Here is a 6,392-nt window from a genome sequence, read left to right as displayed (position 1 = left end):
ATACGGAGGATGCAAACCACAGGCAGTGGCAGTCAGGTGGTCGGCCCTGCCATTTTGGCCCCTAGACCGGCCCACCATAATCGACCACACACAACACCACCCATCTTCACGCTCCAACCAACCGTGCCACTACCTAACAACACTAACATAACTGTTTTATTAGATACAGATCCCCATTAGAGTAAATCACCCATAGAAAACTGCTGGGGGAAAGGCTGTATTTCTTGTTGATGCAGAAATGTCTTGGTAAAGGTCTTGTATAAATACATATAAATCAAATAGAGGTGAATTATGTGTGCGGGGATCTTCATTTGCTTCATTGTATGCTTTCTCAAAGTGTATTCAGATCTAATGAGAGTGACTTGCCGGACGTGCACAAATCAACAGAATGTAAAAGGTTACATATGGCATGACTGCTGTATACTGCTTTGTTTCAGTAAGATGACCTCGCTTGGTGAGACACAGCACAGATAGAATATTGTTTCTTGCAAATAATTGTTCTTTTAATCTGCTTGGGTCTTGGTTCAGAGAGGCGGGTCGACTAAATATGGACGATTTCATTGAATTGAGTGACAGGTATATTACCAATCACATAAATATATACTGAATATATTTTAAAGGGATGCTGCGTAACTTTGGTCGAAGGTACCGGTTTGAATGCAGAAAATATGGTTTCCAATAATTGTTAAGAGGAAGAAAAGAAAAGAAAAACTGAGAGAATCCTATTCACAATTACTGGTCAAATTACTGGTATTTTCTTTCTTCCATCGGCATCATAGGTTTCCAGCGGATTTCACCGTTACACTTGTTCAAACTGCAAGGTTTAATAAACACGGAGAATAATCACATGTCTTTTGTCAGAATCATCTGCTTTCTTTGCACTCCTTAATGTGTTGGAACAAAGTGTGATTTTCAGACTGTTCCTCCACACACAATGACAACAACAACAACAACAACAACAACAACACAATGCTCTACTATCCTCTACTGGAGCAACAGATCACAGAATCAATGATTTGTGGCATCTTAGAATCTAAGCAGCTCAAAGTATCAGATGGACAGGGTTTATTTAAGCCTTAAATCGACGTCAAATCAGCACTTCGGTGCCAATATATCGTTTTTTTAAATGCTTCCTCTAATAGCAGCATCGATCTACAAACTCCGGCTAGTCTGAGAATGAGGAAGCTAGTGGAGCGGAGAGTTAGAACAGCGGTAACACCGGAGACAGCGTTCTTCTATACTGCCATTAACAGTGATGAGGTGATGCACCAGATAGGAGCTGCAGCCATCCGTGACTTTATGGAAAATATCAACAGGGCCGGAACGCCTGATTTGATTCGATGGCTTTCTCGGATGCAACTATAAAACAACTTGACCCCACGTTTTATTCTGCTCTCAGTCAGATCCCCTGCTTCTTTATCTCCTTATTTATCTTCTCTCATCCTTATCCTTTTCTCCCCCCCTCCCTCCCTCCCTCCCTCTCTCTGGTCTACAGCTTTATTTATGAGCACAGGCCCCGGGATGACAGAATGCACCCTGGGTAATCAGTTTGATATCGGACGTCGTTGTCTCCAGGGGAATCCTCATTTCCATTGAAAGAGGATATACCAGTGTCTCTACTCTTCCCTTTCCTAACTGTTGAACTGACTGCATGTTTACACAGTATGCTGGCTAGCTTTATAGACCCTTTTCACAGGGGCCATTTTGTGTCGAAAAGGCAGGGTAAACACAGGTGCAAGCAAAACACTAATGAGGGTTTCCAACTTGCAGTCATGGAAGTTGGAAACGCTCATTAGTGTTTTTCTTGCACCTGTGTTTACCCTGCCTTTTTGACACAACATGGCCCCGGTGAAAAGGCTCTATTGCAAGGTCTGGTTTGTCTTCAGCTGGCACTAAGATTTTTTAGCTTTCAATATTTTTCGTCTTTTACCGTTAAAATCTGTTAAAGTCTGACAGATTTCTCTATATAGCCTGCCTATTTTTAAGCTCAATAAACACATATATTAATATTAGACCGGAATTCCTCCGATCTGTCTATACTGTATATGGACATTGCTGGCCCTTTTTCTTTTCTCCTTGAAAGAGAAATACCCAGGTGCTGTGATAGACCTTGGCGCACGCGCACACGCACACACACACAACACACACACACACACACACAGACACACACACAACACACACACACACAGACTTAAAAATCTGATCACATACTGATGGCTCTCTCTATACCTGCACATCATCTGTCACCTAGCAACATTCCAGTACGCGTGACAACTTCCATCAGATCAGTCCTCATGACAAACCGGTGACTTCTGCACAGACGTGTGTGTGTGTGTGTGTGTGTGTGTGTGTGTGTGTGTGTGTGTGTGTGTGTGTGTCTGTGTGTGCGCGTGTACGTGCGTGCCCCCGGTATAATCTGGAATAAGCCAATGTCACGTCTCTTTGGGGATTAGACACATATGATAAGATTGGAAGCAGAAATATTCGCATGGCATCATCCAATATATCTCTGCATCTGAGTCAGACTCTGTGTCGTTACAAACAGGAAGCTGCTTTCATCCTCGGCATGCGGTGCGCAGGGAAAAGGAGAACTTAGTAAACGCATCTCATTAAAATACAATAGTAGCCTGTCTCTTGGATGTTTTGACAAGTAAACAACTGTAACACACGTTTTTTATGTCCCCACATCTACCAATTTGCCCTGCATGAATATGGCTAAAATTGTACTCCCACTATTGTAGTCCTAGATACTATTATTAAAGTGACAATAAAAGCAACATTTTGACAGCATCTTGCGTCCTTAACTTGATGTCGTCTCTTTCCTTTTCAAAGACAATGTTGGGGCGGGACATAACGCAGGGAAGGATCATTCAAAAGTCTAAACCAATGGGAGATGAGTTAAGGAGGGAGAGACGGCGTTTGATTGGATGGGATGGGCAGAGGGCCGGGGCTGTTCAACAATCTGTGACGCTTTGGTGAAAGTAAAAGTAATTGACTGATTGAAAGTCAATTTGATATAAAAAATATTTTTGCATTTCTGGGGGGATTTATTGTCAATTGATTGTGTACTGTAGCCTATATTATGACATGTCAAATGAATTGATCTATCTATCGTTGTGACTTTAAACACGATCAATTGTGCAACAGTGAGTCTGGTCCTCTAATTAAAACTGTGTCAAGACGTTTTGAACATAATCAGTATTCACGGCAGCTTCCACAACCAACACAGCGCTGCCTCCTGTGGGGATTCTGGGGAAAGGCATCGTATGTCTTGAAGATTACATACTAAATAGGTATTGGTATGGATATGGGTCTGCTAGTTAGACATGCATTGAACATGTTGAAATGGTTTTGCAGATACACCATGCACAGAATATTTCACAAGGAGATTGCATACATAAGCATACAATATTCAGCTATAAAAGCATCTTGCTTTTTTTTACTGTCCATAGGAAAGAAACCCCTGCCAATTATAGTTTTAAATTAAAACGACTGGTCATTTTGATGACTGGTCATCTAATACATTGACATTTAATTGATTTGAGGCCATAATTGTCAATATGATAGAGAGAAGTGCTTGGAGAGGAAGTGATGAAAGAGGAAGAAAGGATATTGTTGTTTTTCCACTGATTCTTCTTCTTGTGTCACGCAGTAAAAGGTCTACCTGTAGTGTACACACCTGTAGTGTACACACGGTGTTAACTTAACGCAGCCCAAACAGGCTTGACCCTGAGCAGTCGACTCCGCTGCGGCGGTGTTGTCAGGTCAGCGCGCGACCCTGAAACCCGCCCTGAGGGAAACTCTGACACAGACGGCAGGTTCCCCACCTGCATAAAAACTAGCTACTGTAGACCCCGCAGGCTGACAGTCTGTGTGTGTGCGTGTGTGTGTGTGTGTGTGTGTGTGTGTGTGTGTGTGTGTGGGAGAGAGAGAGATGGTAGGAGTGCATGCTTGCCTGCTTGTGCTGCCCCTGACCCGCACAGTATTATCACCCGGATGATATTGATTCCCACTCACACAGGCACCAAACACTATCTGGTAGGAAATAAACTGATTTATGAGCTTTTAAAGGTGGAGAGAAAAATGTGTCACAAAAAACACATGGGTGGGCCTTAAATTAGTCAGTTAGACAGACAGACAAACAGACAGACAGACAGACAGACAGACAGACAGACACACACACACACACACACACACACAGACAGAAAGACATGCAACCAGCTGACAGTGGTTGTTAGTCATTGCCATTAGATTGTCAAGCAAACAATGTTGGTACAGTAATAGAGAATCAGTTAGTTAGACGGTTACTATTAAAGCTGCAGTAGGTAATATTATTCCATTATAATTTTGTTTGTAGATCTCACAAAAACCAACCAATCATGGCTAGCGAGAACATAGTGTAACTAGCCAATCACAGCACACAGGCAAGGGTCATTGGCTGGGTTTCCCAAAAGCTTCTTAGCGCAAAGAAGCTTCTTTAACCCTTCTTAAGGCCCCCTTAAGAAGCAAACGCGTTTCCCAATTGCTTCTTAGCCTAAGATGATCTTTCATGCGTTTCCCAAAAGCTTCTTAGCGCTAAGAAGCTTCTTTGACCCTTCTTAAGGCTCCCGTAAGAAGCCAACGAAGCCAACGTGTTTCCCGATTGCTTCTTAGCCTAAAATTATCTTCCGTTAAGAAGGCTGCGTATCCCAAAAGCTTCTTAGCGCTAAGATGATCTTTCATTAAGAAGGTTTTGTAAGAAGGGTCTGGGGCATTCTTAACACCTTCTTAATGACAAAACACTGGCAGATCCAGCTGCGTCAGGCAAAAGGAGATACTTGTGTCCACTGTTCCTCTCATGTTTTTCCCTTTTTCCTTTCTTTCATGCACCCTTTAGTGTTTAAAATTGGGGAACACTTGAAAATCTATGTTGCCTTAATAACATTCAATTGATGTTGTTTAAAACTGCCTATGCAGCGTTAAAGCTACGGTGGACAACTTTTGAACACACAGCCATGGAATGAACACAATGCATAACTATAGCAACATAGCAGAGAGTAGAACCCGAATGACCCTTGTCTGTGTGCTGTGATTGGCTAGTTACGATCCAGCTCACCCTGATTGGTTGATTGATTCAGACCGGCTCAGTTAAAAATAAAATAAAAATAAATACAAAGGGGCGGGAAATGGGAATGTCACGGGAGACACCCAATTATAACTCATCTGTACTGAGAAATAGAGTTATGTGGCTGATACTGATAGGCTCAATCAGCATTGTGGGAACTCATTTGCCAATGGCTTGAATACGTTCATTTGTGTGTAAAAGTTGCAGAATACAACTTTAATTTAGGATTTATTTACTGTTCATTTAGGATTGTAGTCAGTTGGCTAGTGTCTTGTGCATTAGCTTGTACATGAGTTAGTAAATTGACTTTAGTGTCTTGTAAGCTTATTTTATATTGTACAGTCTAAGTTGGCTAACTCAGTGCCTCTCAAAGTGGGATCTGGGGACACCCAGGGGTCCTTGACAGGGTTCCAGGGGGCCCCCAGCAAAAAGGTGAATCATTTATTTTCACTATAATTCAATCCCTTACTAACAGGATGACAGAATGCATGACTATATTGGTCATGGGTTGCATACACTTTCTGTAATAAAATATCTAAAAGTCTTATCAAATGGGGGTCAGTGGTCTAATTTGTGTCAGATTAGGGGTCCTTAAAGTCCCTGGAAACCAGAAATATTTTATTATTATTTAGCATTTTGAGTTCATCACATCACAGGAGCCCATGTTAATAAGCCACCAGCCAAATTTGAACGATGATGAACGTCGCAAAGTACCGTATATAAATTTAGGTTTGACAGTCATGGCAAAAGTCATGAGAATCAATTATATTTTAGAGTGTATTTTCTCCCGCGGACTGTGTGGGCGTGTCCCGTCTGCAGCAGGGAAATTTCCCTCTCTCTTTCTCTCTCTCTCGGAGGAGACCGTCTCCTCTCCTCCGAGAAGGAGAGAGAGAGATGGTGTGTGTGTGTGTGTGTGTGTGTGTGTGTGTGTGTGTGTGTGTGTTCGCGCATTGAGAGACGAGTCTAAGCGATAAACTCGCAGATAGACAGATAGACAGATAGATAGACAGATAGATAGATAGATAGATAGATAGATAGATGTTGGTTCTTAAAAGAGCCTTTGTGTTGACGCAATGCATAGTTAGCTAGCTGCAAAAAGGTGTGGGACCACTAGAACTCTGAAGAGAGATGGAGGCAGAATGTGCGGGACTGCGTGTTGCGTGCGTGTACAAAGGTTATATAGAGCTTATGACGTCATAAGATTTTGCATTTGGGCACCTCGCGCACTGCTCTCTTCAATGAGGAAGTACCTTGTAGAATCTTGTAGAAAAGTGTCGATTTTACGGCT

General features: G+C 42.2%; 1 protein-coding gene across 1 annotated transcript in view; it reads right to left on the bottom strand.

Moving 5' to 3' along the window:
* The window catches only part of LOC310779527 (diacylglycerol kinase delta-like), a gene marked incomplete at its 5' end in the record, with an annotated part of 67,174 nt that overhangs the window by 47,680 nt on the left and 13,102 nt on the right, over positions 1-6,392 (bottom strand). The gene's annotated exons all lie outside the window — the stretch shown is intronic.

Source organism: Poromitra crassiceps (assembly GCF_964638095.1).
Source record: "Poromitra crassiceps genome assembly, chromosome: 7".
Taxonomy (NCBI): domain Eukaryota; kingdom Metazoa; phylum Chordata; class Actinopteri; order Beryciformes; family Melamphaidae; genus Poromitra; species Poromitra crassiceps.
The sequence above is the reverse complement of the archived record's forward strand: the minus strand, read 5'-3'. Positions and strand labels throughout refer to the sequence as shown.